Genomic DNA, 21,076 nt, shown 5'->3' with positions numbered 1-21,076 from the left:
AAAGAGAAAAGTGAGTTGGATTTTCAGCATAAAATAGAAGCTAAAGAAAACTCTACTTACAACAACAAAAAATGATATAAATCATGTGTGCTATATTTTTAGGGCTTCGTGACCCAGATTACATTACGTGCTGTTAAATTATTCGTATTTTCCCTGACAGTGAGCAGGAACTCCTAAATTTTAATGGTACAATTGTAAATTAGGATTACTTTTTGGGATAGCATCTCTGTAATATATATAAAAACTCATTTAAAAATTTGATGTATTTTAATTAATTGATACCAACTCCCATATATACCTCAACAATAAAGAACACATATTTATGAGCATGTGCATAAAGATGTATATTTCAGTGTTGTATCTAATAACATAAAGAGTCTAAAATGAATAAAGAATAAATACATATATATATTTTTTATTTTTTATTTTTTTAAACTTCTGAATTCTTCCCTCCTACCCCATTTCCACCGAGTCCTAAAATGAACCTTGAGATAATTCAGGTCTCTATTTTGCCATTCTGCGTTTCCTAGATTGGGGACTTCTTGCATTACTTGACAACATCGTCCCCTCTCGTTCCTTTTTTCTTTTAAGTTCTTTAAGTACAGCATAGTTAATATACAGCATTGTTTTAATTTCACGGTCACAGTATCATGATTCAGCAGCTCTCTACATTACTTCGTGCTCATCACATGAGATAAGGGGACTCTTTAATCTCCTTCCCCTACCAAGACACCTGGGTGGCTCATTCAGTTAAGCATCTGCCTTCCACTTGGGTCATGATCCCAGGACCCTGGGAGGGAGTCCTACATCGGGCTCCCTGCTCCGTGGCAAGCCAGCTTCTCCTTCTCCTTCTCCTTCCGCCATCCTCCCTGCCTGTGCTCTCTGGCTCTATCAAGTAAATAAAGAAATGAAATCTTTTAAAAAAAATTCTCCTTCACCTATTTCACCCACCTACCTTCTGATCACATCAGTTTGTTGTCTATAGTTAAGAATCTGTTTCTGGGTTTCTCTCTCTTTTTCTTTGCTCATTTATTTCATTTCTTAAATTTTATATATGAATGAGGTCGTTTGGTATTTGAGTTTCTTCGAATTATTTAGTGGAGCCTTATTTTCTCTAGCTCCATCTATTGTGTTCCAAATGGGAAGATTACATTTTTTTTTAAATAGCTGGATAAGATTCCATTTTATTTATATACCACGTCTTCTTTATCCATTCATCTATCAGTGGATGCTTGGGTTGCTTGCCTGGTTGGCACTGTAATTAAGGCTGCTATAAACATAGGGGTGCATATATCTCTCTGAATTAGTGTTTTTGTATTTTGGAGGTAAACACCCAGTGGTGTGATTACTAAATCATAGGGTAGCTCTATTTTTAACTGTTTGAGAAATCTCCACACTGTTTTTCATAGTGGTTGTCCCAGTTTGCATTCCTAGCAACAGTGAAAGAGGGTTCCTTTTTCTCCACATCATGCCAACACTTGTTTTTGGGTTGTTGAATTTAGCCATTCTGACAAATGTGAGGTGACAGCTCATATTACTTTTGGTTTGCATTTCTCTGATGGTGAGTATCTTTTCATGTGTCTATTGCCCATCTGTACGTGATCTTTGGAGAAATGTCTGTTCCTGTCTTCTGCCCACTTTTAATTGGATTATGGTAGGGGATATTGAGTTGCACAAGTTCTTAATATATTCTGGATACTAACCCTTTGTCAGATATATCATTTGCAAATACCTTCTGCCATTCAGTAGTTTGCCTTTTAGTTTTTTAAAACTTTGTTATCTTTGATGTTCAGAAGCTTTTCATTTTGATGTAATCCCAATAGTTTATTTTTGCTTTTATTTCCCTTGTGTCTAGAGACATATCTAGAAAAATGTTGCTATGCTCAATGTTAGGGAAATTACTGCCTGTGCTCTCTTCAAGGATTCTTTTTTTTTTTTTAAGATTTTATTTATTTATTTGACAGACAGAGATCACAAGCAGGCAGAGAGGCAGGCAGAGAGGAGGAAGCAGGCTCCCCGCAGAGCAGAGAGCCTGATGTGAGGATCGATCCCAGGACCCTGAGATCATGACCCGAGCCGAAGGCAGCGGCTTAACCCACTGAGCCACCCAGGCGCCCCTCTTCAAGGATTCTTTTATGGTTTCTGCTCCCACATTTAGGTCTTTAATCTGTTTTGAGTTTATTTTTGTGTATGGCAAGTAAAGTGGTCCACTTTCATTCTTTTGCATATGGTTGTCCATTTTCCCTTACATCCTTTGTTGAAAAAGTCTCTTTTTTCCCATTATATATTCTTAACTCCTTTGCCAAAAATTAATTGACTATACAATCATGGGTTATAAAACCCATGATTTCTAGATTTTTCTGTTTTGTTCCATTGATCTATGTGTCCGTTTTATGCCAGTACTACACTGCTTTGATCACAACTACTTTGTAATATAACTTAAAGTCTAGAATTTTGATGCCTCCAGTTTTGCTTTTCTTTTTCAAGATTGCTTCAGCTATTTGGGGACTTTTGTAGTCACATACAGGTTTTAGGATTGTTTGTTCTAGTTATGTGAAAAATGCTGATGGTATTTTGATATAGATCTGTAGGTAGCCTGATATTTTGATAGTGATCTGTAGATCGCTTTGGGTAGTATGGGCATTTTAACATTCGTTCTTCCAACCTATAAACATGGATGTCTTTCCATTCCTTTGTTTTTATCTTTAATTTCCTTCATCAATATTTTATACTTTTCAGAGTACAGGTGTTTCACTTGTTTGGTTAGATTTATTCCTAGGTATCTTACTATTTTTAGTGGAATTATGAATGGGATTGTTTTCTTAGTTTCTCTTTCTACACCTTCATTATTGATATGTAGAAATGCAACAGCTTTCTGTACATTGATTTTGTATCCTGCGACTTTACTAATCTTATTTATCAGTTTTAGTAGTTTTTTGGTAGAGTCTTTAGGGTTTTCTATATATGGTATCCTGTCATCTGCAAATAGTGAATTTTACTTCTTCCTTACAATGTGGATGCCCTCAGGCCTTTTATTTCTTTTTGTTGTCTAATTGTTGTGGCTTCGTCCTCCAGGACTATGTTGGATAAAAGTGGTGGCAGTGTCTTGTCTTGCCTTGTTCCAGACCTTGTAGGGGGAAAACTCTCAATTTTTCACCATTGATTATGATGTTAGCTTTGAGTTTTTCATATAAGGTCTTTATTATGTTTAAGTATGTTCCCTCTAGATCTACTTTGCTGACGGATTTTATCATGAACGGATGTTGTACTTTGTCAAAGTTTTTTCTGTGTCTATTGAAATGATCATAGGGTTTTTATCCTTTCTCTCATTGATAGGACATACCATGTTGATTGTTCTGCAAATATGGAATCACCCCTGCATCCTGAGAATGAATCCCAGTTGATCATGGTGTATGATTTTTTTAAACATATTGTTAGATTCAATTTACTAGTATTTACTAGTATTTTGTTGAGGATTTTTGCATGTACACTATCAGAGATATTGGCCTAGTCCTCTCTTTTTTTGTGTTACTTCATCTGATTTTGGCATCAGGATGATACTGACCTCACAGAATGAATTTGGAAGTTTTCGTTCCTCTTCTATTTTTTGGAATAGTTTAAGAAGAATAGGGGTTACCTCTTCATTACATTTTTGGTAGGATTTTCCTGTGAAGCCATCTTTCCTGGACTTCTGTTTTTTGGGAGTTTTTTGATTATTGATTCAGTTTCATTGCTGATAATCAATTCAAATCGAGTCAATTTGAAAATCATTGAATGAAACATACTGATAGCACACATGGCAATAAAAAACTGTGTCCATAGTTATAAAAATATATCTGGATTTACATTTGAAAATCAGTCAAAATTTACCTGTGAATAGCCTAAAGAAAAAACAGTTTGGCAAAATCTATTCATGGTAAACAAAATTAAACTCTGAGTAAAACAGTGATAAAAAGAAACACTCTCAACCTGATAAAAAACACGTACAAAAAACCCACAGCTAATGTCACATTTAATGATGAGAGACTATATGTTCTTTCTCAAAGACTGCGAACAAGGCAAGGATGTCTGATCTCCTCACCCTTCATTGTAATGCAGGATGTATTGGCCAGTACAATGATGCAAGGGAGGGGGGGGAGGATTGGATATGTAAAGAAGAAATAAAGCAAACTATCTCTGCTCATAGAGAAAATAATCATCTATGTAGAAAATCAAATGGAATATATAGAAAAGCTACTAGAACTATTAAGTAGGTTTAACCAGGTGGCAGGATACAAGAGAAATATATATAAAAAAATCAATGTATTTTTATATATTTTCAACGAACATTTGAAGCTAACTTCTTAGAATGGTTTGAACAACAACTGCAACAAAATAAACTTGAAAATACCAAGGCTGGTGAGGATAGCGAACAACTTAAATTCTCCTACACTGCTGGTAGGAATTCAAAATCGTTTCATCACTTTGGAGAAAAAATCAATTGTAATTTCTTTTACAGTTAAACATACACTTACCATTTGAGCAATCCCAGCCCCAATTGTTTAACAAAGTGAAAGGAAAACATATGTTCATATAAAACCTTCATGTGAATATTTCTAGATTGTTATTCATAATTACCATAACCTGGAAATAACCCAACTGTCTGTCACTGGTGGAAATATAAAAATAAAATCTGTAGGACATCACTCAATGGAATAATACTGAACAATCAATCATCCAATCAATAAAGAAAGAATTACTGATGCACACAATAGCATGGATATGTTTCAAATGAACTATGTCAAGGGAAAGAAAGTAGACTCTAAAGACAGACTCTAATGTATGACCCCATTTATATAACTTCTTGTAAGGGTGAAACTGTATGGAAAGCAAACAAATTTGTGTCTGTAGGGGTTAGAGTTGGGAAGAATTATTGATCCCAAAAGGGCAGGAAGGGTTCATTTGTTGTTTTTTTTCTTTTTCTTTTTAATGTTGGGACTATATCTTGACTATGGTAGAGTTTACAGAACTATATGAGTTTGTCAAAGTTCACAGAACTTTATAAGTGGAGTGAATTATACTGTATAAATTATACCTAAAAAAAAAAAGACTTAAAACATTTAAAGAACAAAAAACTAATTGGAAAATTAGAAAAGAATATGAGCACTTCACATGTCAAAGGACATAAACAGACATTTCACAAAAGCATAAATTAAAATATCAAATAAAAGTTGTTTAGCTTCATTTATAATTGGATAAACATAAAAATTAAATTGATACTCTGATTTAGCTCACCATAATATCTGGTTCATGTTCTAGAAAACACATATTTTCATACTTCTATAATGAGCATGAAATTTGTTAAAATGCTTAAATGGGGTAATAGAGCAATATGCATCAGAATTCTGAAACAACTATAAATAATTGGTTAGGCCCTACAGATTCACTGAAGGAACAGGCAGCTATAAATATTCAGAAATTTATTAATAAAGACATTTATTCTAATATGAAAAACAGGAACACATTGAAAGTCCAAAAATAGGGAATGAGCAATATTAGTTGAATGTGTTTATAAAATGGAATAAAATATGAGAAGTCAAAATGAGAATATAGATACATATTTTCATATGGAAACGTTTTTTAGGACATATCACAAGCAAAATCTTAAAAAAAAAAACAGTATATATGTTAAGATCATTTTTAAGGCATGTATGTATATATACACACATCCCAAATAGTAATTATATGTATACATCCCTGTTTTCTTTTAAATTTTTTTTATTAACATATAATGAATTATTTGTTTCAGGGGTACAGGCCTGTGATTCTTCAGTCTTAGACAATTCTCACCGCTCACCTTAGCATGTACCCTCCCCGATGTCCATCACCCAGCCACCCCATTCCTCCCACCCCACTAGACTCCAGCAACCCTCAGTTTATCTCCTGAGATTAAGAGTCTCTTATGGTCTCTATCCCTCTCTGGTTTCATCCCGTTTCATTTTTTCCCATGATCCTCAATCTTGTTTCTCAAATTCCACATGTCAATGAGATCGTATGGTAATTGTCTTTCTCTGACTGACCTATTTCAGTAGTATGATACCCTCTCATTCCATCCACATTGTTGTAAATGGCAAGAATTTATTTTTGATGGCTGCATAATATTCCATTATATATATATATATATATATATATATATATATATATATATATATATATATATATATATATATATACCACTTCTTCTTTATCCATTCATCTGTGGATGGACATCTAGGCTCTTTCCATAGTTTGGCTATTGTAGACATTGCTGCTATAAACATTGGAGTGCATGTGCCCCTTTGGATCAATACATTTGTGTCTTTGGGGTAAATACCCAGTAGTACAGTTGCTGGTTCATAGGGTAGCTCTAGTTTCCACTTTTTGAGAAACCTCCATACTATTTTCCAAAGTGGCTGCACAAGCTTGCATTCTCACCAGCAGTGTAGGAGGGTTCCCCTTTCTCCACATCCTCACCAGTGTCTGTCATTTCCTGACTTGCTAATTTTTGCCATTCTGACTGTTATGAAGAGGTATCTCACTGTGGTTTTGGTTTGTATTTCCCTAATGGCAAGTGATGTGAAGCGCTTTTTCATGTGTCTTTTGGCCATTTGGATGTTTTCTTTGCAGAAATGTCTGTTCATGTCTTCTGCCCATTTCTTGATAGATTATTTGTTCTTTGGGTGTTGAGTTTGGTAAGTTCTTTATAGATTTTGGATACTAGCCCTTTATCTGATATGTCATTTGCAAATATCTTCTCCTATTCCGTCAGTTGTCTATTGGTTTTTTTTGAGCGTTTCCTTTGCTGTGCAAAAGATTTTGATCTTGATGAAGTCCCAATAGTTCATTTTTGCCCTTGCTTCCCTTGTCTTTGGTGATGTTTCTGGGAAGAAGTTGCTGCTGAGGTTGAAGAGGTTGCTGCCTGTGTTCTCCTCAAAGATTTTGAAGGATTCATGTCTCACATTAAGATCTTTGATCCATTTTGAGTCTATTTTTTGTGTGTGGTGTAAGGAAATGGTCAGTTTCATTCTTCCGCATGTGGCTGTCCAATTTTCCCAACACCATTTGTTGAAGAGACTGTCTTTTTTCCATTGGACTTTCTTTCCTGCTTGTTGAAGATTAGTTGACTATAGAGTTGTGGGTCCAGTGCTGGCCTCTGTATTCTGTTCCATTGATCTATATGTCTGTTTTTGTGCTAGTACCATCCTGTCTTGATAATGACAGCTTTTTAATAGAGCTGGAAGTCTGGAATTGTGATGTGACCAGCTTTGGTTTACTCTTTCTACAACCCTCTGGCTATTTGGTGGCCTTTTCTTGTTCTATACAAATTTTTGGATTATTTTTTCCATTTCTGTGAAAAAAGTTGATGGTTTTTTGATAAGGATTGCACTAAACATGTAGATTGCTCTAGGTAGCATAGATATTTTCACAATATTTGTTCTTCCAATCCATAAACATGGCATGTTTTTCCATTTCTTAGTGTCTTCCTCAATTCCTTTCATGAGTACTTATAGTTTTCTGAGTACAGATTCTTTGCCTCTTTGGTTAGGTTTATTCCTATGTATTTAAGGGTTTGGGGTGCAGTTATAAATGGTATCAACTCCTTACTGTCTCTTTCTTCTGTCTTGTTCATGGTGTATAGAAATGCAACTGACTTCTGTGCAGTAATTTTATATCCTGCCACTTTATTGAATTCCTGTATGAGTTCTTGCAGTTTTGGGATAAAGTTTTTTGGGTTTTCTACCTAAAGGATCATATCATCTGCGAAGAGTAAGAGTTTGACTTCTTTGCTGATTTGGATGCCTTTTATTTCTTTTTGTTTTCTGATTGCTGAGTCTAGGACTTCCAGTACTATGTTGAAAAGCAGTGGTGATAGTGGGAATCCCTGTCTTGTAGATGAGAATGAAAATGGTGGCCTCCCAATCTTTCAGGAGTTGAGAGCTCAGGACCCCACTCCTCAATGTGTCCTCAGAGAAAAGCAGTCAACAACTCCTCTCTCCCTGGTCTCTGGCTGGACTCTGTGCTCACCTGGCCTGTGACAGAGTGTTTCTACCTCTGGCACATGACGCTCTTGGGAGTCTCCAACCCCAACAGATTCCTGTGGTGTGTTCTCACACCACTCTTCCCAGAGGAGGAAGGGTAGTGTCCTCAGATCTGTTTCTTGTTGGGCCCCTGCTCGAAGAGCAGTGGCTGGGCTCTGCTGTGAATTCTGGTTATGGCAATGCTGAGCAGAGAGCCCACTCCTCAGCTCCACCTTTGCAGCTGTTTTTCCCACTCTGATACCTGGGAGGTCTGCCACACTCAGGCATCCTCAGTCTTTCTGTGGTCATGAGGGTCCTGAGGCCACGCTGTTCCATCGAGTGTCTGATCCCCTGCTCAACCACGGGAACAATGTCCCTCAGGGGAGCAGACTTCTAAAACCTCCAATCTTGTGCCCTACTGCTCTTTCACTTACTGGTACCCCACGGAAGGAGGCTCCCCCCTCCCCCTCTGCAGTCTATCTTCCCGTATATCACCTCAGATTCACTTCTCCACATGTCCTACCTTTGAGAAAGTGTTCGTTTTTCTGTTCACAGAGTTGCTGCTATTCTTTTCTTCGATCTCCTGTTGAGTTCACAGGTGTTCAGAATGGTTTGATAACTATCTAGCTGAATTCCTGGGACCAGATAAAATTTAGGTCTCCTACCCCTCTGCCATCTTGGAGCCCTCCCCTACACCACTGTTTTATACCACCATCTATTTTCTCATTCTCTTTTAGTGTGTACCACAAAAAGGTGTTCAAATGGCACACACTGTGTTGATTTCTCAATTTGACTTTCATGTGTTTCTGAATAAATTATATTACCATATCCTATATGTAAGATACAAAATTGGATCCCGATATATAATATATAACTGTGTAAATTAAGTAAATAAAATATGCCTATGAAGAAACTAGAAAGAAGTACTCGGATTACATATCTCTGGATGGTGGAATAAAAAAAAAATTGTTACATGTTCCATTGTTGACATGTATACATGGACACAAATGCACACACCAACAGTATCTATAGGGAGCAAAACAAAAACAAAAACAAAAAGCCTAGTGATTAAATTTTTGATGGTTTTATTTGAATATATATGTCAAATTTGTTTATTGCAGGCTACTAAATCTCAGAACCAAGTCCTTATAGCACTATTTAATAGTGTGTAATATCAGACAAACTACAGTTCTGCTCCTTATTTGCAAATTCCATGTTTGCACGTTTGCCTGTTCATGACTCGTACTTTCATGGTCATTCACAGTTATGTACAAAGCAGTAAAAAATTTGAGTTGTTTTACCCATATGTTTCCAGCTGAGGTTGAACATGGAGAAGCTCCGCCTTCTTTTTTCAGCTTTTATATTGCAAACAAGTAACTTCTTTTATGGTCTGTTTAATGCCATATCCTTTTGCATTTATTTACTTTTGTTGATGATTTTGCTGTTTAAAATGGTTCTCAAGTATAGTGCTGTTTAGTGTTCTAAAAGCAAAAAAGTTAAGATATACCTTATAGAGAAAATGCAGTTGACCTTGAATAACACATGTTTAAATCACATGGTTTCACTTATATGGATTTTTTAATATAAATACACCACAATATTACAAATCTATTTTCTCTTCCTTATCATCTTCATAACAGTTCTTTTCTGTAGGTGTACTGTAAGAATACAGCAATGATACATATAACATATAAGTGTTGATCAACTGTTTATATTATTGGTAAGACTTCTGATAAACAGTATGCTGTTCATACGTAAGGTTTGGGGGAGTCAAAGTTGTACAAGGATTTTCAACTGTCATAGAGCTATGGGTTTGAGAATTCAATAAAAATGAATTAAGGAATTGTCATAATTTATTCAACATATAGGTATTCTATATATATATATATATAATATATATATAATATATAGGTATTCCATAGGTATTCCACTTATAGATATAAATGCTTAGAAAGTTTCCAGTGCTGTACTAGACCATAGCACAAAGGCAAGATATGACCCTTGTCTTCATAGAAGGATGCTATTTTGAAGGAGACAAAGCAAATAAAATACAGATATCTGTAATGATATGTAATATAATGTAATGCTATGAGTGACACAAATGGGGTTAGTGATAGAAAACATAAAGGACCATATGCTAAGCCAAGCAGCCCAAAACCTATGGAATGACAAGCTCAAGGTTCGGTATTCTTCTGGGCCTCGAATGGAGGACAGCAAGCACAGAGCACAGAGGAAGGGCCAAAATGCCCAAGAGGTGGAAGAAAACAGATCATGCATGTCCGCATCCTAGGATATGTCCTCACTAAGTACTTTATACAACACAATAGAATAAAAGCACTTTATAAAATCAGAAAACTTTGTATAAGCCAAGGCACCATAGGGAATTATTTGTTCCCTTTTTACATGGTGTCAGGGTAGTTGGGGGAGATACTCTTGAGGGATGTCAAATCCTAGTCTTCCATATGGGAAAAAGCTTCATAAAAATAAATTGCTCTTTGTTGAAAGAGACCACAGCCCCATTTATCTCTTCATACCTCTGAAGTATAATAGGTAACATATCTTGCAGGGATTGCTATGGTAAAGACAGATTTTTCATAGGATACAAGAGTAAGCTGATACTTCTAGGCAATGTTACGTTATTGGGATGGAAGACTTTAGTTTTATATATATCTTTTAAACTTCATTCTTACAAAGCCTATTATTCCTGACCCTAGAACACGGATTTCTTTTTTTTCCCCCCTTCTTCCTGTATGTATTAGGTTTTTTTTTTAATATAATTTTTTATTTTTTATAAACATATATTTTTATCCCCAGGGGTACAGGTCTGTGAATCACCAGGTTTACACACTTCACAGCACTCATGTATTAGGTTTTTGAGCAGGTTCCTTTCCCTCTGTATTTGAAATGAGATGTTCTTATGGTGATATCTTTGTAACTCAAATTAATAATGCTGAAGAGTGATCAGGATTTGATGGTTATACAATAGTTCTCTGGGGAAAAATATTACTATATTTAGAGAGGAAAATTTTGTTTTCAGTAATAAGCACATTCTAGCCACATAATATAAGTTGGATATTATTGCAAGAGATTCTTTGTGCCTCTAGAGGTATTTAAAGGGCCTTAGGGCTGCTTCCAGGCCCTTCGACCCACAGTCCACAGATAGTCTTGCAGGTCCAAAGGTCTAGTGGGGGATACTTCTGTCTGTACCTCAGAAAATCCATATGGCCCTCTCTACAGCGTTTCCCCACCCAGCTGCAGTCAGGGAGCACTCTCGTCTCACCAGGGTCCTTGAAGGGTACGTGCCCATTCATGCCTCCAGAGCCAGATCTGCAGAGCTGAATCTTGACTGTACTTCCTGAAACACCTCTGGGACTTGCCTCCAGCCCTGCTCAGTCAATGGTTTAAGCCCTTTACTTCCCACCCAGGGACCCATCCAGTGACCTGACATTAGCCCCCCAAAGTACCTGGAAGGAAACTACATTCATCTGAATATGTGGTAATAGACCCATTGTCTGAGGGCCCAATTGTGGACACTGAAATAGGTCCTTATTCCAGTACCACTATTTAAATGAACTCAAAGACATATATGATGGCTAAAGTTAGAAGAATGAAAGACGACTCAGAATAATTTTTATTATTACACATGCACACATGCACTTAAAATAAAGGACATCCACACTAAGAACAACAGAGGTTTTGCAGATGTGGGATCAGACTATCTCATTTGGAAGACTTCATAATCAGGAAAAGTTTTACTAAATAGGGTAACTGAGAAGAACCTTTAGTAAAAATAGGGGAAAGACACTTCCCAGGGAGCAGGGAGCATAGGAGTGTTGTGTAGTAGTCAGTATCAAGGGCTTTGGAGTTACGGGCCTCCTAGAAACCCCAGTTCTGACACTATCTTAGAAAATTTATATAATATCTTTTTGTTTTTTAATCCAAAAATAAAAGTAATTTTTAAAATTATAAGTATCTAGTACATACGTTTTGAAAATTGTATTAATTTGAAATTTGAAATCTTTAAAATTATAAGTATCTAGTACATACATTTTGAAAATTGTATTAATCATACTTGATTAATACTTATTTACTTGAAATATCAGCATAAACATTGTTTACTCAAGCAAATCTTTTTTGACCAAGCAATGCTTGGTTAGGGTGTTCTCTATAAATATCTCTGCTATAAAATTTTGCATGATGGCAGTTACTTATTTTTTGTCCCTTTTCCTGATTTGACAATGAAACTCAACTCTATCAAGGAAGGTTCATGCCTGTCCTCATATAGGATGCTGGCCCCTAGCACAGTCCCTGGCCCTTGAATCATTTGTTGCTGACTAGCTATTCTCAGAGACCATTTGGTAGGCATGGCACATTGTCAGAAGGGAAGAATAACTCCCTTTAGGCAGTGCTGGTCTGAAGTCCATGATAAATCAGTCTAGAATATAAATCTATCTGACTTTTCCAGTGAAAGAGCAATAAAGCATCATCTTGTGGAAATTTTTAAGTGACACCAAATGGTAGCAAAAGAAAGTCAAGTGAAGAATTGTTCAGGAACTGTGACAGAAGATCCTCCACTGATTTCTCAAACAGCCTCAGAGAATTAAAAATAAAAAATCAATGTGCAACACTATTGAAGGGAAAAAAGAAGAAAACAAAACTTGTCCCCATAAAGTTAAATACATTACAATTCACACTCTCTATAAACTGGATTATAGTCTGTGAGGAACATGTCTAACAGAGGAACATGTCTAGCACCTCAATCTAGTAAGGAAAAAAAAAAAAAAAAAAACGTGACGTGTATCTTTTTTAGGCGTGCCTTATGATGTATAGCAGAGAGGCAGTTGGCTCTGTCTCAATATTTCAGAGACTGGAGCTTGGTGACATTTTTCTGTTGGAGGGAACTCATTACTACTTCCTTGCAATAGGAAAGTATTGCACAATTGGCATTAGAAGTGTTTTAAGGACTGAGAGTTGATTTATAGTGAGAAATCACAGCAATTAAATATGTGCTATAAAAAATCTTAGGTGTATAACTGTCTAATATCTGAGGGTTATAAATACTAAGACAAAAAAGGAATTTTTGAGATGATAAAAAGAATGTTATAAAGAATAAGAAGATGAAATTGAAAGATTAGAGGTGCTTTTGCCTGGGAACATATCCCACTAGCTATCTTCTTCAATGTACCAGTTTCCTAGGGGTACTGTAACAAAGTACAAAGAACTAGGTGGCTTAAAACAATAGAAATGTATTGTGTCACATGTCTGGAGTCTAGAATGTCAAACTCAAGTTGTCATCAGGGACACCCTCTTTTAGGACAAAGGCTCTGGAGTAGACTCTGACCCATACCTTTCTCTCACTTTCTGGTGTCACCAGCAAAATTTGGAACTTATTTATGTTGCAGCTGTGTGAGTCCAGTCTTCACATCTGCCTTGACATGACATTCTTTTTCTTTGTTTTTACATCATCATATTGGGAGAACACTGGTCATATTGTATTAAGATCCCACCCTATCCGAGTATGACCCCATCTTAACTAATCTGCAATGACCCTATTTCCAAATAAGGTCACATTCTGATGTATTGGAGATTAGGACTTCAACAGAGCTTTTGTGGGTGTCGGGAATTAATCTGTAACATTCTGGGATGTTGTGTTTCTTTTCTTCTTGTTTTGTTTTATTGTTGTGTTGTTGCTTTATTTCATTTTGGGTTTTTGGGTCAAAAAACTTTAATTTGTCTTTTGGTTCAGTGGTTGTTTAAGAGAGTACTGTTTAATTTAATTTCTATTCTTTTGTGAATTTTCCAGGTTTCCTCTTGTTATTGACTTCTAATTTCATGCAGCCAAGGTAAGAGAAGATACTTGGTATGATTTCAGTCTTTAGTTTGCTAAGGCTTGTTTTGTAGCTTAACATACGGTCTGTCTAAAATGTTCCATGAGCACTTGCAATGAATGTGTATTCTGCTATTACTGTATGAAATGTTCTGTAAATATCTGTTAGTTGCATTTGGTCTATAGTGTTGTTCAAATTTGCTGTTTCTTTTTTGATTGTCTGTCTGGACTATCTATACATTGTTGAGTGGGGTATTAAAGTCTCCAAATATTATATGACTATTTATTTCTCTGTTTAGCTCTGTTAGTTTCTGCTTCATATATTTAGGTGCTCCAATGTTGGGTGCATCAATATTTACAGCTGGTATATCTTCTTGATGTATTCACTTATTAATCATTATTTAATAATCTTATTTCCTTTTGCCATTTTAGTGTAAAGTCTATTTTGCTTCATATTAGTATAACTACCCTGTGTGGGTTTTTTGTTTGTTGGGTTTTTTTGTTTGTTTGTTTATTTGTTTGTTTTTTGTTTTTTGGGTTTTTTTTTCTGGTTACATTTGCTTGAAATGTCTTTTTTCCATCCATTTACTCTGTTCATGTGTGTCTTAGAGGTGAAAGTGAGTCTTTTATAGGCAACATCTTGAATCATGTGTTAATCCATTCAGCCATCCTCTTTTTCTTTTAATTAGAGAATTTAATCTCTTTACATTTAAAGTAATTATCGATAGTGAAGGACTTAGCATTGCAATTTTGTTGTATTTTCTGGTTGCTCTGTGGATCTGTTTTTCCTTGTTTCTTATCCTGCTCTCATTTTTGTGTTTTGATGTCTTTTGGCATCAGAGTGCTTTTACTTTTTTTATCTTGTTCTTTTGTGTAATTACTATAAGGTTTCTCCTTGTGTTTACCATGAGGCTTATATAAAGCTTATAACACTGTATTTTAAATTGATTATAACAATTTAACCTTAATAGAATTTGTAAACTTTATACTTTTCCTTTTCCTCCCTCTCATATTTTAGATTATTGCTGTTATAATTTATATGTTTTTCACAATGTATAACTAAAAACAGATTGTTGTGGTTGTGGCTCTTTTTACTCCTTTTTTTTTTTTTAAACTTTTGAACTGGAGTTGTAAGTGAATTATGCACCACTGTTACCATATTGCAGAATCTGACTATGACCATATATTTAATATTACCCATGAGATCTATACTACCTATTTATGTTTTATGATGTTAATTAGCATTATAGAATGTTTCTTTTGGTTTTGTCCCAAACTTAATGGGAAGCTGAATTTAAACAGCCAGGAAAGATCTTATCAACTATTCTCATATTTTTAAGAAGGCCTGCTCTTTTCCTCCAAGACATACTCTTTTTTAATTTTAAAAAAATTAGCCTACCCTCCATAAGGTATTTACCATCAGCTGCCATGCTTCTCCTGTATGTTCACATGCAGCATAAAATCAAATCCCTATTTGCACAAAAATGATCAGTTTTCTTCCAGCCAGAAGAAATTTGGTGTTTCTGAATGTCTTGTAATCTCCCAGGATAAGCTGAGATAAGCTTTTGCTTTCTCCTTGTATATTTCAACAAGAGCTCCCTATGGTCCTATCAGACAGTCCCATAAACAGATTTCTAAGTACATCATCCACCAAGAGGCTCAGCAAGAATCTCCCCCAAACTCATTATACCGTTCGAAAGGGAGGAAAGCATGTAACAAAACAAAACAGAAAACAAAACTGGCAAGAGTTAATTTGTTAAAGAAGAAGAAGAGGGGATTAAACTGTTCCCATATTTCTTTCTTATCTTTGCCTGAGAAAAGATAAATATACATATATGTCTTTCTATTTTGAACATTAGGTTAAACACAATAGCTGTTGCTCATTGCTCATTTCAGTCAATATTAATCCCTTGATCACTTCTGCATAGATTAATAAAGTTCTACAGAGAGTTGCCCACCCCACCTTCACCTCCAGCCTTGTCTCCAGAAAATATCCATGACTATCGTCTATCAGGTTTTCAGAGAAGAAAATTATTTTAAGCCTAGTTCAGGAAAATATGTCAGTTCCCTGTATGAGAAAAATATATATATATTTCTGTATAATTTTTTCTGTCTAAATGCTAGGAACATAGTAAAGGCAGATTTTCCTTACAAACTTATAAAACATACCTATTCATAAGTAAACAAACCAGGGCAGTGAGCTAGGGCAGGTTCTCCACAGCCTCCAGAAACTTCTTATAGTTTCTCCTATAGATAATACATATAACCTTTTTCATTGTATTTTGGAAATTATAATTTTTCCCAAAATTGATTTTTTTAAAGATTTTATTTATTTATTTGACAGACAGAGATCATAGGCAGGCAGATAGACAGGCAGAGAGAGAGAGGGAGGAAGCAGGCTCCCTGCTGAGCAGAGAGCCGGAGGTGGGACTCCATTCCAGAACCCTGGGATCATGACCTGAGCCAAAGGTGAGGCCTTACCCCACTGAACCACCCAGGTGCCCCCCAAAATTGAATATTTGAATCGTGGATTTGTGACTCACTGTTTCTTAGATAAATTTGATCTCTACCATCATGGCCTATAAAGAGTTACATTTTATTTCTTTTCTTCTTTTTATTAACAAGTGAAATGTTCATTGTCAGTAATCTAGATTTGTGATAATACAGATGATGACCAAAGGGGGAAAAAAAAAAAAAAAAACACAAAAGCTTTAAACTTCACTCCAGTGAAGTGTAAAGCTCCAGTATTCAGTCCGTAGAAACCAATGATATACACTAATGACTGAGCACTCAGTATGAACATAGTATGTTCATATTGTGATAAGTAACAACCTTTCTTTAGGTATATTAGAATTCTGTTATTTGTTTTACATCCCTAAATCATGTGTATTCCTTTGTTACAAATTCATAAACACCTCTCTCTGCTAGTATATATCTATGGATATCTCTTTCTTCAATTCCTTATTAAAGATAGGCAATTAATGTTTCTCTGCTTCACAATTCTAAAGAAGCAGATGACCATTGTGAATAAGTGCTATCTTCCTTCAAAGGAGTGGCAGTACGCTCTACCAAGAATTCTCTTTCATCAATTATTATTAGAAATTAGAGTTGAAGAGTTGCACTGACATATTGTGTGAGTAACATGATAGGAGGTGGGGAAAGATAGAAAGAGACAGACAGACAGAGATTAATTCATCATTTCATGTGCAATGTTATATTTGAAATCACTTGCCATGCAAATCTGGATTTTCATTTTTCATAACCTAGGATCCATCTGGAAACAGAGCGATCATCCACTCATGGAAGAAAAGAGGCTTTTTAATAGGTGGGTGGTGGATGAAACATGTGGAAGAATGGCAGGACCCCTGCTAGCAACTACACAATGCCATTCATATTCAAATATATTGCCATAATGTAGGTCAAATGCTGCTTAAACCTGTGCTTTTCTAACAATATCTCATTCTATCCAGATATCTGCAGACCTTGTCTGATGGAGGCTGGTTCTCAGCAATGTATAATGTTTCAAAATTCCTTAACATGACAATAGCATAATCAGTCCTTTCCAGTACATGCTACTGAATTGAAAATTTAAAAAAAAAAAAAAAAGAGTTCTCAAATTAGTGTATATGTTATAGCTTTTTGCTGTTGTTTTGCCAGTAACATTTTTAGATATACAGAATCTTTTCACTATTTGAAATTTAAATGGAGAGGAAAGTCATTAGTATAACTTTGTGGCAAAGGTCAAGAAGTGAATGAGAGTAAAAAGGAAGAAGACATTTCATTGGCTCTGTGATAGTTCACCAGTCTCTCTATATCAAATCAAAATTCAACTGTAAAAGTAATTTGATTGTGATCCTGCATCTGAGATCCTGAATTTATTTTTTACCATGTATGTTTCCCTAATCTTATGTCTTTGATTCCCAAAATACACTCCATAAAAATTTACATGTCCACAATATGCTTCTGCATATCTTGTGGAAGCCAATCCACAGTTTTCAACAGATTGGCAAAAATCTTTTGCAAAGAAGGCTAAGGTTCCTGGCTAGAGGACATTATGTCAGAACCCTTTGTGGTAAAGGTTCTTTAGTGAAATATGTGACCTTTGATGCCATATTTCATGGGTTTGTATCCCACTCATGGCATTCCTAAAACATGGTCTCAAGGAACTTATTTTATTATTATTATTACTACCTCTGACTGTTTATCCAAGGTGAAGCAACCAATAACATGTACCTTTCAATGTAGGAAAGATGTTAGGGTTTGAAGCCGACAGCCAAGAAAGAATTCTTGATTCATCTTTGGTGCAAAAAGGTGGTTTTATTAAAGGAGGGGACAGGACTCTGAGCAGAAAGAGCTGCACTGGGGTCATTAGGAGTGGCCCATTATATACTTTCAAGTTGGGAGGGGGTTAGGGATAGCGTAAGTCTCTAAGGAATTCAGAAGCAAGGTTTTCAGGACCTTGAGGGGTCTAGCTATTTTGGGGAAAAGGTCATGAGACCCTTCAGATGTTTATCAGTGGACAATATGCTTGGGACCTGATTGCCAATATGTATCTTAGGGGTTTAGAGATAAAGGAAATTTCTAAAGGAATTTTTATATGTTAAAGTAGAGTTACAGGATCCTGGTGGGGTGGGGAGGGTCTTCAGGCTAGGATTGCCTTTTGCGCTTAGCTAAGAGTGAACATCTAGGCAGTTGAGTTTCTAGAGGAATGTCACTCTGACTGTTTCAAGGACTTGTCAGTGGGCTGTAGGTATAAGAAATTTAGTAACTTTTTCTTCTGCCTTCATTTCCTACACCATTTTTACAGTTATTTTGAAGAATAACTATGTTAAAGTAAAAAAAAAGTCAATAGAGCCATGGCTGGCAAGTAGAAAGCATCATGTAGATGTTAGCTCTCATTATTTTAACAAACATCTTAGTTTTATCTACTTTGCCCTTCGAAGAACTCCAAGTGTCTTTTTCATTTCATTTGTAACTTCTTCAAAGAGCGAGAAGAGCTATAGCTATCACTTGTAAAAATTTGGAGGATGCACAATAAGGACCAAAATTTTAAAAGATTTGTTCAGGAAGCTAGGTGAAAATTACAGAAATTAGGAACATTTTTATAGCCATAGGCTTCATCCTGTCAAAAAAGCTGTGATTTGAATTTTTAATTTGTTTTATAGCTACATGGCCGAAACTAGTAATTCACCAAAATGAATTTCAATTTTCTCATCAGTGAGAAAATGCTCTTATCATAGTAGGTACACGAAGTCACTGACACCTAGTAGGGTGTCAATTAATACTTATTGATTGAAAAATAATTATTGAGCTTCTGTTATGCAACAGACACTGATAGGTGCTATGAATACAACCTTTAATAAGCCCCTTATGGTTCTTACACTGAAGGAGATGTTCTCCTAAATTCCTATCTGCATTAGTTTTCTATTGCTGCTATAACAAATTATTACAAATTTAGTGCTTAAGACAGCAGAAAATTTTAATCTTACAGCTCTGTACATTCAGAAACCCAACATGGGGTCTCACCGAGCTGAAATTAAGATGTTAGCCCAGTTACAATCCTTCTGGAGCTGCTAGGAAACAAGCTGTTTGGCTTTTCTATCCTCTAGAGATGGATGTATTTCTTGTGTCTTTCTCCATTTCTCCATCTTCAAAACCAGCAGCTTTGCATGTCACTGACTGTCTTTTTGATAATATGTCTCCCTCTGACCACAACCTTTAAGATTCTCGAAGTTACCCTTGGCTTATCATGACATTCCAAGATAATCTCCTGATCTCAAGATCCAAAACCTTAATGACATCTACAGTTGCTTTGGTCATGTAATATATTATTCACATGCTCCAGACACTGGGGTATGGACATCGTTGGGATGGGGTCATCATTCCCCCCCTCATATATCATTGATCAGGCTTAAAAATTTCTACAAGTGGACTTTGTTCTGAATTCAGAAGGCCAAGAGAGTACTTACTGCTTAGTCACCGATATGTAAAGCACTTTCATTAAGTCTGCTTAAGTTTTATAGAGATGTCAGCTTGGTCAGGGCAAGGTATATTTTTTTGTTCCAGTTTTTCCTTAACCCCCACTGTGAAAAAATTATCACTACTGTTGATGTGCTTAATTACCCAAGTTAAAGGGCATTAGGCAATGATACTCTGTAATGCTTGCCATAAGGAGAGCCATCCTTTATCATTAGCAAACTGCGTAGTGGTGAGCTTACAATTATACATCTTACCTAGCTGATATTAGTAGCCCACTTATCAGTTTTTCGAATGAGATGAATCATGAGGTAGGGATGACGATGGGAGGCTGGAGCTGGGGTAATGATCCAAGGGGATTAATTAGAATTAGGTGAGAGCTGAAGAAAGCAACCAAGGTGATTTCAGTCAGAACCCACATGAAAAGCTCTAATTAACAGGAGTGATAGACTTGGCTCTAAGACCACTGGAGAATACGTGATGCTCAATTTAACTTTCTTAACCTGGTGGCCAGATAATGTCAAGTCTCAGTGTACTATTTTTTTTAAGTGAAGGTAGAAAAATGCCCCTTTTGTGCGGTGCATTAACCATAAGGCTGTGTAAAAACCAAGAACCTTAAAGAGAGAGACTCCGCAGAGTGGGAGGTCAATGACAAGAAAGTAGTTCTTTTCAAGGTATTAATTTCATTGGAATAGATGATACCCAATGAGGCTAATAAAGGACGTGATGGCCAGAGGACTCTGGGCCGTAGAGGAAGCTGGGGACCTTGCTCAATTGTTCTAACATCTATGCCTCTCAATATACAACTCACTTCAGGAATAATTTAGCTGAGGTGCCATCCTAAAACCACATAAGCTTTAAATTTATCACTTCAGCAAAGTTATTGTTCCTTCAAAAAAAAGGTATACAAGGTATTTTAGCTGCAGGGAGCATAACTACAGAAAGTGTTTCCTGCAGCGATTCTCTGCCTTTCTACTAAATTAACTGCACAAGAACCGACCATGTTACTGTATGACATTTAGTTTTTCTAATCTGTTTAATGCCATGGTTTGCACATGATGTATTCCGATGTGCTTTTATGTTTCAGATACTAAAAAAGCACATTAGAAGTGCAGTAGGGATTCTTTTACAGACAACATAACTTGTTACAAATTGCATTTTCAGAAAAATTATACCGAAAAATTCAATCTTATCTCATGATTTTTTTCCCCCCTCAAAATTACATTTTACTTCCTGT

The sequence above is a fragment of the Mustela putorius genome, unplaced genomic scaffold (assembly GCF_011764305.1).
Source record: "Mustela putorius furo isolate JIRA1106 unplaced genomic scaffold, ASM1176430v1.1 tig00000174_pilon_pilon_pilon, whole genome shotgun sequence".
Lineage (NCBI taxonomy): Eukaryota > Metazoa > Chordata > Mammalia > Carnivora > Mustelidae > Mustela > Mustela putorius.
Note: the sequence above shows the minus strand (reverse complement) of the source record.